Raw genomic sequence first — 12,858 nt, forward strand, 5'->3', positions numbered from 1 at the left:
CAAAAATTCGCCTGCAAAAAATTCACCTGCAAAAATTCACCTGCAAAAAATTCAACTGCAAAAATTCACCTGCAAAAAATTCACCTGCAAAAAATTCACCTGCAAAAATTCACCTGCAAAAATTCAACTGCAAAAATTCACCTGCAAAAGTGATGACCTTAAATGACCCAAGCCAGAGCAATCAGCACTAGATCGAGTCGAGCGGCTCTCAGCCAATTAAATTACGCTGTTTGATCACATGACATCGTTAGCCAGCAGTGTGTCTCCTAGAAGATAGCTGTTTAGAGGTGAGGGATTAAGGCTGTATCCCAATTCAGGGGCTGTATCCCAATTCAGGGTCTGCAGCCTTAAAGTACGCAGCCTCAACGATCCTCAAGGGCCGCGTACTCAAAGACCGCTAAGGCCGGAAGTGCGAGGCTCGTGAAATGGGACGGTCTAGCCTCCGTCGCGCTGCCCAGGTTGCCTAGCAACCATAACACCAACCGCTGGAAACGTTTCATACAGCTTTGTTTGACAGAAATGAAGGAGAACATATTTTGTTCGTGTGTTTGTTTCTACACGAGCTTTGTGTGATTTAATAAGTATCTGAGGCTGAGACCGCAGGACTGTAAAACATGATTGTTGGCCTTCATTTCTGTACTGAACAGTCATTTAGGATTAGCTAGTAAATAACAATTAGCCAATGTTGTTCATGAGACTAAAGTCAGTGTAAATATGATATGGCCAATATTACAGTTATTATATTAATCATTATAAGTTATTACAGCAGTGAGTTTGAACTCTCAAATCAAATCACTTCTATTGTCACATCACATGTGCAGGTACACTGGTACAGCACATGTGAGTGAAATTCATGTGAGTGAACTCTGTGTCTAACACTGAGCTTCAGTAAAGATTCAAGTTCCAGTTATTTATAAGTCCTATCACCTTAAATCTTCACTCAAAGACAAATATGTTTGACAGTGTATATGTATTATATATAAGAGACAAATGTTGTTCGTTTGATATGTTGGCATTACTAAATTTGGCTCAATGCTCACATATATGTGTAAAAAGAAAATGTACGAGCTGTGATAACTGTTGCTGATAGAATGAAGAGTAGACTGATATATGAAATATTCCTTTATTAGGTGAGAAAATCAGACCATGTCATAACTGCTTTAAGTCATACAGAATAGATATCAGAGCCTTAAACAGGCTGACTTCTGCTAAATGGGTCAAACTGGGCAGAAAGTATACAAACACATAACATCCTTATAGAATATGATGTTACACTATAGATCAACTTACCTCTGAATATATAAAGCATATAAACAATTACAACAATATGATGCAACAAACACAGCAGTGCTACTAATCCAAAATACTCAAAGCTTCATAGAACTGAAACAAACATTTATTTTTAGCTCCATTCTGCTGCTGATACATACTTTAGGTTTCTGAATATTAATCTTGTTGCTACCTTTCATAGTGTGTAACTTGAAGGCCCTGACTACTTTCTCCCACACTGAAAACACTGGAATGATAACATTATTTGAACATTACCTAATAAGACTGATTCAGGACAGACAATTAGTTATTTTAAACTTTTCTAGCAGTCCTTCACAACCAGGGAACAGTCTGTCTATTCTCTCCATCTGTCAGCTGCTGCTGGCTCTTCCTCCTCCTCTTCCTCACACACTGCTGAGTTTGTCCTGGTGGATCATCAGGGGTGCAAAGCCTCACAGATGATGTGCAGCAGTGGGTCCCTCAGTCTGTCCTCACTCTGGACACTTGCAGTCGTCACACATGGAAATCAAATGTGTGATAAGCTGCAGGATTCAAACACAAGTGTAACTTATAATACATGTTCATACTTTTATTCCACAATCAGAGAGAAAGAAACAGAGAGAGAGTGCAGGACAGACAGACAGGTGACAGTCTCAGGTGTATACACTGCTACAAAACAGCACAAGAGAAGGAGGATTTAGTGTTTGTGTTATTACGAGTGCTAAACAAGAAGAGTTCCCAGATGGTCCAGTGGACACATGTGTGACTCCTGTGATTAAAGCATCTTTCTTTCAGCTTAACGAGTGAACCGTCAGCTCGTTCAAACACACGTTAAAGTCCGTTTGGCTCGACACCACCAAACAGAGGCAGCAATATAACATAGCTAACATTAACAGTGCAGTGAATCCTGCTTGTACCGTGATATTCAGGACTGCAAACCGAGCAGCATCACTGACTTTCAGCTTGTTGTGTTTGTGGATTTATGGCTGACTTTAATTATCCACAAAATCATCACATTCTCTGTAAGAGAATCAATGAGTACTAAAAATGTGCACCTTTACCTGTGTGTTTTCTGGAACAGGAACAGGGTAATATCTGTGACCCAACTCCCACAGCTGGTTGGGGGACTCATGTTGTTTTCTGTTCGCAGTGGATGGTTGTCCCATCCACTGCAAAATGTATTAAAATTATCCTCTAGTCGAGGAAGAAAGATGTAATGGCAGCAAAAGAGGTGTGCAGCATTTGAAATGTCAAGAAGGCCTTCTTCCTCAGGGTTGTGAAGAACATCGTAGTAAATGCATGTAACGGCCACCCAGAGGTCTCTCCACAGTCGCTCTATTCTGAAATAATATATAAAAAATATTTAAATTAGGTATGGCCTTTCTTTTGGTGTGTATGAGAAATTCCCTGCTTATTTCTAACCCTACATGAAATGTGTGCATGACAACAGTAATAATACATTATCAGGGCATGTAGGAAGGACCCAGGCATATCACTTAAAAGGTGTCAAAAGGGTTGTGATGATCAGTGGCAACACATGAGATGACAACCAGACCATTAACACAGAATGAACATTCTTGGAAGGAAGTAACAGACTGGAAAAGGTGTGTGAATAACTAAAAATAGGGCAGAGTCCTGAAGGCTCTTTGGGGTTTGTAGGACCTGTCCAATATTTTCTTCCTTGAGGGGTAAATAATGGAAATTGAAAGAAACAACAACAACAACAACAACAAAAAACAAAACAAAACAAAAAACACCTGACACATATCAGACAATATATCCTGCTGGATAGGGCACTGTTCTCTAAAGACATATTACTATAAAACTTTTTTCATAAAACTATACCCTTTAAATGTTTATGTATTTTTAAATAATGGAAATAAAGCTGCAACACCTTCCATCTTATGTCAGAAACATTTGAGGTTGACAGTATTTTATGAGAACAAACCTTTGATTGTGCACACTCATTCCTGAAATGAAACTGCCTCTTCCTGTGCCACGAACAGTAAACATCAGCCGTGCAACCTCCACATTTTCCCATCCGTGGTTGCCACGAACCCTGAAAACAAAGAAGAGTACCCCAAAACATTCGAAGCTTTAAACAAACTTAGATCTGATGATAAAGAACAACTTATGCCTTAATCAGAGTGTTTTTAAAAAATGTAAAAGAATCCTTAAAGTCTTTGATTGCTACTGCTCTAGAAGGCATAAAACATGAATTGTCTCATGAATGCACTTTCCAGCATGTGTCAGTATGAAGTTTAATTTAACACAGCTGTTAAAACATTTTTCAGGATTTACTGGGTTGATAACAATTATTTAGATTTATTGAATTTATAGGAAATTACACAAGTGCCATCTTGTATCATTATGATCTGTGTAAAGAGACAATTTTAAGAATACTTTTGCAAAAACACGTTAAAGTTGGAAGTAATTGGCCGATGTTCCAATCTTGAAGATCAGCTGTGCCCATTTGTTGCACATTGTGGGAATGGAGAAGTTGAGGCCCTTGCAGGCTCCCCACAATTTTCCCCAAACTGAGCGACCCAGCTAATTCAACACCTTTACTAAGCAGTGCTGTTATGTAATTGGATACAAGGGGTGAGATAGTAATATTTTCCCTCCTTGGTTGTAGCTCCCTGACATTACAAGGGTAATCATTTTATGATGTCGGGTTCAGTGTTACACCAGGATTTCAAATACAATATCATCATCAATAAGAATTAGTATTATCATTTCAGAATTGTAGGTAACCACTTTTAAATTCCATAGACTACTTATTTGTTTAATTTGATGTATTCACTCTAGGAGAGCGCAGAGGAAATATCCCGTTTAACTTATGCTATCTTTTTAAGTTTAGATAGTATTTGTAAAGATATTGACCATATCCTTTTCTGAAAGTGTGGATATAATGGATGGGGTAAGGTACTGGCATGCCACAACTTTATAGTTGTTAAATTCTGGGTACAAGTATACATGCCCATCTTGTACATGTTTTTTAATATTATTATTATTATTATTATTATTATTATTATTATTATTATTATTATTATTATCATCATCATCATCATCACCATCCTACCCAATTACATGTTTCTTTTAATCAGGTTATGCTGTTTTAATGACTTTACAGTATAATTTACATTGTGTTCCTTTAATTTTCCCTAATTGTATGTTATATTAATCCCATATTTCCGTTTTAATATTTCTAATGTTTGCATTGTTTTCTTCACTGCCTGGTCTGCCTCTGTCTCGCCTGTATGGATGCATTTACACCTAAATTTCCCCAACAAATGATGTTTTAATTCACCACTATTCCAGTGAGTCTCCCATCTTCCTGCTACGGGTCTCGAGTTTTTGTTCACCAAAGCACACACCAACTTCATACTGACGGACATATCACTGCCCTATTCCCGCCTTGCCTGACCGTGTTTTGTGGCTTTGGTTGGTTCACTTCACCTCACTCTTCCCCTTTCTTGTCATTAAATCAGGCCGTTCTGCAACCATGGCAGCCATTCACTCTATGGCTTTATTCATGGTGTATTTTACCCCTTAACCCAATGCCGTTCTCGTTTCCACATTATATTTGCAGTGTTCGTCTATCTATCAATATCTGCGGATTATGGTTTTGTACCGAGTATCCTATTTTGTAGAGCACAGCATGTAAAGGTTAGCTCGGTTAGCAGGATGCTAGCATGTAGCGCTTAGTGAGACACGCATCAGACGAGTTGAGCAAAGACCCCGTCTGTGTACCTTATACGTGACCAACGGATTTAAATAAAATTAACGTTTCAAAAGACAAACTTGAAGATAAAACATAATATACTTACCGGAGAACCGCCAGGGTTTGCCGCTGCCATCATGCCGCTCCTGAATTCAAAACTGCCTCTGCAGACAGGCAGGGAGGCGCGGAACTTTTCTTTGAGTTAGTCAAACGTTTTCCTCAGTTCGAGTAGATGATAAAATAAAAGAAAAATGAATGGTATTTTAAGTAGGACTAGGCGTTCTGTAATGATCTCTATTTAGGAGAAAAACTTAATCACTCACCTCTAAACAGCTCTCTTTTTAGGAGACACTGCCGGCTAACATGTCATGTGATCAAACAGCGTAATTTAATTGGCTGAGAGCCGCTCGACTCGATCTAGTGCTGATTGCTCTGGCTTGGGTCATTTAAGGTCATCACTTTTGCAGGTGAATTTTTGCAGTTGAATTTTTGCAGGTGAATTTTTGCAGGTGAATTTTTTGCAGGTGAATTTTTGCAGGTGAATTTTTTGCAGGTGAATTTTTTGCAGTTGAATTTTTTGCAGGTGAATTTTTGCAGGTGAATTTTTGCAGGTGAATTTTTTGCAGGCGAATTTTTGCAGGTGAATATTTTTTGCAGGGAAATTTGGAGGATAAAAATTCAGTGTTATAAATTCAATGTCTAAAAATAGTTGGATTCTGATGACACTATATTTCTTCCATAATGAGCAGAGAAAAAGTAAAAAAAAATATAAAACCAATTTCTGGGTCCAGTGTTCGGCAGTGGTTGTGCCCTCTGGTAACTGTGAACTTCTAAGATCCAATCTTTTGTTCTGCTCATCTCACAGAAGACAAGGGGATGAACCACTTATTTCTTCTACACAGGCCTTTTAAACCTATTTTGCAAAATGGCATGTAGCACCACACAATGTGACCATACCCTGTTGCCCTCTGTAACCTTTCCTTTCTTTCACTTAAACTAGAAGCAAGGTTAAACCATTTGAATCACATTGATGCACATGTTTGCATTTCCTCATCCGTACATTTTTATGGATATACTTACATTGCTGTACTTCAACAGGATTCATTATCTCAATCACACATGAATATGATCTTTATGTCTCATTCAGTTTACACAATGTATTTTACTTTACATATGAATTTTATCAGCCAAATCACATGAATATTCACCTCAACATTTCATTTAAACTCATTATCACTGTGTACTTCAGTTTGTATGCTACTTTTTTATTACTTATCTTTGACCTCAATTACACATAAATACACTGTTTCTCTTCACAGTACACTCAATATAACTTGTTTTATAATTGTCTATGGTAAAATCAGAGATTTTCACATTTCTCTCTGTCCCCCTTAATTGTACACACACTCCCTGTCCTCAGAGCTTCTAGCTGCATCTGCTTCTCAAGTAGAGTTTAAATTCTTGAAACTACACACATACTTAGACATAGAATTGACACATTAGAACCATCCCATCAGTCAGGCTACATTATCTCATTCCCTCGATTTCACTTATTATTATTTTCTGATTTTAAGCATAACTATTAGCAAAGTCACACGTTCAATTCAATTCAATTTTATTTATATAGCGCCAAATCACAACAAAGACGCCTCAAGGCGCTTTATATTGTACAGTAAATACAGAGAAAAGCCCAACAATCATATGACCCCCTATGAGCAAGCACTTTGGCGACAGTGCGAAGGAAAAACTCCCTTTTAACAGGACAAAACCTCCAGCAGAACCAGGCTCGGGGAGGGGCGGCCGTCTGCTGCAACCGGTTGGGGTGAGAGAAGGAAGACAGGATAAAGACATTCTCTGGGAGAGAGACAGAGATTAATAACAGATATGATTCAATGCAGAGAGGTCTGTTAACACATAGTGAGTGAGAAAGGTGACTGGAAAGAAAAAACTCAATGCATCATGGAGTCCCCGGCAGCCTACGTGTATTGCAGCATAACTAAGCGAGGATTCAGGGTCACCTGGTCCAGCCCTAACTATATGCTTTACCAAAGAGGAAAGTTTTAAGCCTAATCTTGAAAGTAGAGATAGTGTCTGTCTCCCGAATCCAAACTGGAAGCTAGTTTCACAGAAGAGGGGCCTGAAAACTGAAGGCTCTCCATCCCATTTTACTTTTAAATACTCTAGGAACAACAAGTAGGCCTGCAGAGCGAGAGCGAAGTGCTCTAATAGGGTGATATGGTACTACAAGGTCATTAAGATAAGATGGGGCCTGATTATTTAAGACCTTGTATTTGATGAGCAGGATTTTGAATTCAATTCTGGATTTAACAGGAAGCCAATGAAGGGAAGCCAAAACAGGAGAAATATGCTATCTCTTTTCTATTCCATGTCAGTTCTCTTGCTGCAGCATTTTGGATTAGCTGAAGACTTTTCAGCGAGTTTTTTGGACATCCTGATAATAATGAATTACATTAGTCCAGCCTGGAAGTAATAAATGCATGAACTAGTTTTTCAGCGTCACTCTGGGACAGGATATTTCTAACTTTAGAGATGTAAGATAAGATAAGAAAAGATAAAACTTTATTAATCCCTCGGGTGGGTTCCTCTGGGAAATTCGATAATGTTGCGCAAATGGAAGAAAGCAGTCTTACATATTTGTTTAATATGTGTGTTAAAGGACATGTCCTGGTCAAAAATGACTCCAAGGTTCTTCACAGTGTTACTGGAGGCCAAGGTAATGCCATCCACAGTAAGAATCTGCTTAGATACCATATTTCTTAAGATTTTCAGGGCCGAGTACAATAACCTCAGTTTTATCTGAATTAAGAATCAGAAGGTTAGCAGCCATCCAGGTCTTTATGTCTTTAAGACATTCCTGCAGTTTAACTAATTGGTGTGTGTTACCTGGCTTCATGGATAGATAGAGCTGCGTGTCATCTGCATAGCAATGAAAATTTATGCTATGTCTTCTAATGATGCTGCCTAGGGGAAGCAAGTATAATGTAAACAGAATTGGTTCTAGCACTGAATCCTGTGGAACTCCATAACTGACCTTAGTGTGTGAAGAGGACTCTCCATTTACATGAACAAATTGGAGTCTATTACATCTTGTCACAACTGGGGTAGCAGTCGTGTGATGAATAAATGAGGACCCAAGATGCAGACGGTGATGGAGATGCGAGTGGAGGTTTATTTACAGTGAAAATAACAGAAGTGAGGGCAGGACTGAACATAAACCTAAACTGGGTGAAACTAACAAACAAACCTGGAACATAAGGTCAGCGGGAGAGATGGCAGATGAGGACGGCAGAACAGGGAAACGTAGAGAAACATAGGGAATGAACACAGACGACGCAACGAGGAGCACAGGCAGACACGCAGTATAAATACACACACCAGGTAATTAGGAAATGGCAGACAGGAGGGGACACAGCTGAAACTGATGGACGTAACGAGACACAAACCTACAAAGTAAAACAGGAAACTCACAGACTGTTTTACACAACCAACTGGGAACACGAACAGAGAACAAAGGAGAGACACAGGTAGGAATGAAAGAAACCCACAACTCAAACCCTAAGAACAGATACAAAATCAGAATAAACTAGAAGAATGATAATAATAAACTTAAAGCGCTGGGTCACCGACCCAGGACCATGACAGTACCCCCCCCCTCAAGTCCTGACTCCCGACAGCCCCAAAACACAAATGAACCACCAAGCCCGGGCGGGCGGTGGGAGGCCCAGGAGGGAGGGTCCGGACCAGGACCAAAACGGAGGCCCCAGAGTCCCAAATAAAACGTTTACAAAACTCGTAGGGGAGCAGAGTCTGAAACATAGCTCAGGTGGCCGGCCTGGAAGAAGGTCGTGGCAGCGCGCAAACAGTTCAGGAGACCGTCCACGCGGAAGGCGGTGGTGGCGCGCAAACAGGAAGTAAGAGGCTGCAGCTGGCGAAGATGAAGAGGCTGCAGCTGGCGAAGATGAAGAGGCTGCAGCTGGCGAAGATGAAGAGGCTGCAGCTGGCGAAGATGAAGAGGCTGCAGCTGGCGAAGATGAAGAGGCTGCAGCTGGCGAAGATGAAGAGGCTGCAGCTGGCGAAGATGAAGAGGCTGCAGCTGGCGAAGATGAAGAGGCTGCAGCTAGTGGCGTGGAAGCCGGAGACGGAGGCGCTGCAGGCGGCGGCATGGAAGCCGGAGGTGGTGGCGCTGCTGCAGTCGCTGGTGCAGACAGTGATGGAGCTGCTGCAGCCGCTGGTGCAGCTGGATGGGCTCCTCGGTCCCCCCAGCGAAAGCAGCAGGCTGAAGCGGTCCCTGAGACCCCTCAGTTGAAGCTGCTGATGACAGTGAAGGCTGGACGGGCTCCTCGGTCCCCCCCAGCAAAAACAGGCTCAAAACCAGTAGGCATGGAAGCCCCTGGCATACACAAAACAAAACCAGCAGGCTCGTGGGCCTCTGGTACACGTGACACAAAACCAGTAGCCACACGGGCCTCTGGCTCACACGATGAAACAAAACCAGTAGGCACGTGGGCCTCTGGCACACGTGAAACAAAACCAGTAGGCACGTGTGCCAGAGGCCCACGTGAAACAAAACCAGTAGGCACGTGGGCCTCTGGCACACATGAGGGAGGCTGCAGCTGCACAGAGCACTGACCCTGCTCAGGCAGTGACAGCCAGGTGCAGTCCATAGCCGGCATCTTGGCCTCCAGGGGTCCAGAGTAAGCTGAGGGCTGTAACCCAGCCTCTGGGGAAGCCCTGGAGTGAGTATCAGTCTCTAACGTTGCCAGCTTTTGAGAAACAGTTCCATTGTGAAACAGTTCGTCTCCCTGCTCAGAAACTGTGGTGGATAAACAGTCCATTAAAGGGTGCACGGACATAGCTTCCTGTAGAGGGGCGAGTGAAGATCGTGACTCAGCCATTAACTGAAATGTGGGTTGTAGTGATGCTAGTGGCGATGGTAGCTGAGTGGCTGGCAGAACAGGTAATTGTGCTCCTAGGGAGGCTAACGGTTGAGCTACAAAATGGGAAGCTAATGGCTGAGCTACTGACTGGGAAGCTAATGGCCGGACAAAAAAACTGAGCCGGTGAATGGTGATAAAGTCCAGGCTCGGAAGGAGCGGCAGAGACACAGGCTTTAGGTTTAACAGAAGGTTTATAGACACCCACTTGGGAAGGGTCCGTTACCACAAAGGTAGGTAATCTACACATACTGTCTCTCATTCCACTCTGAATAGCCCCGGAAAACAAAGTCCCGGAATCCGGGGAAGCCACAGTATCCCGCTCACTCACCGCATCTGGCTGCTCGAAAGTGAATGCAGACGGGGGATGAAGTCCTAAATCTAAAAGGAGAAATTCCTGCTCCCACGGACATAGCGAATCCAGAAGCCATAGGAGACCGGTCACCAGACGCTGTAGCCGCCTCTCTAAAGCGCGCTGGGACTCGTCATCCTGGCTTTCCAGCCACAGGTCGATGAGTTCTTGTGTGGCATCGATGAGAGTCTCACGTAACTCCTTAGACGGGTTAAGTGCTGCTGGGTCCATCTTGTGGTCGCGTCGTACTGTCACAACTGGGGTAGCAGTCGTGTGATGAATAAATGAGGACCCAAGATGCAGACGGTGATGGAGATGCGAGTGGAGGTTTATTTACAGTGAAAATAACAGAAGTGAGGGCAGGACTGAACATAAACCTAAACTGGGTGAAACTAACAAACAAACCTGGAACATAAGGTCAGCGGGAGAAACTCAGAGATGGCAGATGAGGACGGCAGAACAGGGAAACGTAGAGAAACATAGGGAATGAACACAGACGACGCAACGAGGAGCACAGGCAGACACGCAGTATAAATACACACACCAGGTAATTAGGAAATGGCAGACAGGAGGGGACACAGCTGGAACTGATGGACGTAACGAGACACAAACCTACAAAGTAAAACAGGAAACTCACAGACTGTTTTACACAACCAACTGGGGACACGAACAGAACACAGAGGAGAGACACAGGTAGGAATGAAAGAAACACACAACTCAAACCCTAAGAACAGATACAAAATCAGAATAAACTAGAAGAATGATAATAATAAACTTAAAGCGCTGGGTCACCGACCCAGGACCATGACACATCTAATCGCTCTAATAGGATATTATGGTCGACAGTATCGAACGCTGCACTGAGGTCTAGCAGGACAAGGACAGAGATGAGTCCACTGTCAGAGGCCATAAGAAGATCATTTGTAACCTTCACTAAAGCTGTTTCTGTGCTGTGATGAGCTCTGAAACCTGACTGAAACTCTTCAAATAAGCCATTCCTCTGCAGATGATCAGTTAGCTGTTTGACAACAACTCTTTTTGATATGAAAGGAAGGTTGGAGATTGACCTATAATTAGCTAAGACAGCTGGGTCTAGAGATGCTTTTTAAGTAAAAGTTTAATTACAGCCAGCTTGAAGGTACATAGCCGATTATTAGAGATAGGTTGATCATATTTAAGATCGAAGAATTAATTAATGGCAGGACTTCTTTGAGCAGTTTTGTAGGAATGGGGTCTAAAAGACACGTTGATGGTTTGGAGGAATTAATTATTGAAGTTAACTCAGAAAGATCAATTGGAGAAAAAGAGTCTAACTTAACATCAATGGTACTAAAATTAGCTGTAGATAATATTACATCTGTGAGATGATTATTGGTAATTTCTTTCTCTAATGATAAAAATTTTATTTGTGAAGAGGTTCATGAAGTCATTACTAGTTAATGTTAAAGGCATGGTTGGCTCAATAGAGCTCTGACTCTTTGTCAGCCTGGCTACAGTGCTGAAGAGAAACCTGGGGTTATTCTTATTTTCTTCAATCGCTGACGAATAGTAAGCCATGTACATAAATTCTGTTTTATTACATATAAATATAACACTCTATATTACTTTAATAACTTTAAACATAGAAAAGATGGATGTTGAAACCTTTTAACCCCTCCCAGATGTAGTGATAGTGTGATGTAACAATAAACCGTCCCCCTGGTTTACCTCAATCTCATGTCTCTTGACAAAGTCTTTGTAGATCTTAAGGATGCATAAGCTTTAGTTGCTTTTATTCACCATATCAATTCAAAAACAGATGGATAAGTAAGAACCAGGAATAATAAAAGCTAAAATCACGCTAAATATAAACCACAGAGTATACTGTCACTTTCCACGATTGAACTATAAGAACTACAGTTGTATATTCCTTTGTGAGACCCTGAGATTTTCAGACTGAGGGATAAAAAAATACAGATTGTGAGGAAAATATTTCAAAAATATATGTCAAAATATATGTACCTGTGTTGAAATAATTTGGTTCTTTTTGCAAATCTTAACTGACCATCACTGGTTAAAATCAGTTACTGAAGATCATTTCACAAACAATAGAGACTTTAGTTTTAAGTCAGTGCTTTATTTAATAAATAGCTTCAGCTGACTGGTAATATACAAAAAATGGGTACTTCTCTTCAGCATTTCTTATCTTCAGCATTTGGCCCTTTTTGAGATAAGAAACTTGATTTTTTTTTCCCCCAGCAGCCTCAGAGAATAATATTCATTTACAAATGGGCAAACAGCATGTCAGTGTTTAGGCAGCTGACTTCCCATCAATCATTGGTGTAAGTTGCTCTCGGCAATGGTCTGGTTACCTCCACTCATCCAAAAAAATTATGAGACCAAGATGCCAATACACACAAATAATTCAGAGTGGGTCAAAGTCTAAAGTCAGGCAAAAGTGTGCAAGGCATAGTTTAATTTACTTTCTTTCACTTCCTTACTGACTGCAGCTCAATAGAGTTTTCTTGCATTTTTAACTGACTTTTATGTCATTTTTGTCAGTCTGAAAAATAAATAAA

At 41.2% G+C, this 12,858-nt stretch overlaps 1 long non-coding RNA gene across 1 annotated transcript; it reads right to left on the reverse strand.

Annotated features, from left to right (window-relative positions):
• Nucleotides 1-1,717: 1,717 nt before the first annotated feature.
• On the reverse strand, nucleotides 1,718-5,175 carry LOC134623139 (uncharacterized). The gene is made up of 4 exons (XR_010093237.2): nucleotides 5,100-5,175; nucleotides 3,218-3,328; nucleotides 2,331-2,609; nucleotides 1,718-1,811 (listed from the first exon to the last, which is right to left on the reverse strand). It is a non-coding gene; the product is annotated as an uncharacterized LOC134623139 (long non-coding RNA).
• Between the last annotated feature and the right edge of the window lie 7,683 nt (nucleotides 5,176-12,858).

The sequence above is a fragment of the Pelmatolapia mariae genome, unplaced genomic scaffold (assembly GCF_036321145.2).
Source record: "Pelmatolapia mariae isolate MD_Pm_ZW unplaced genomic scaffold, Pm_UMD_F_2 NODE_ptg000429l+_length_47357_cov_1, whole genome shotgun sequence".
Lineage (NCBI taxonomy): Eukaryota > Metazoa > Chordata > Actinopteri > Cichliformes > Cichlidae > Pelmatolapia > Pelmatolapia mariae.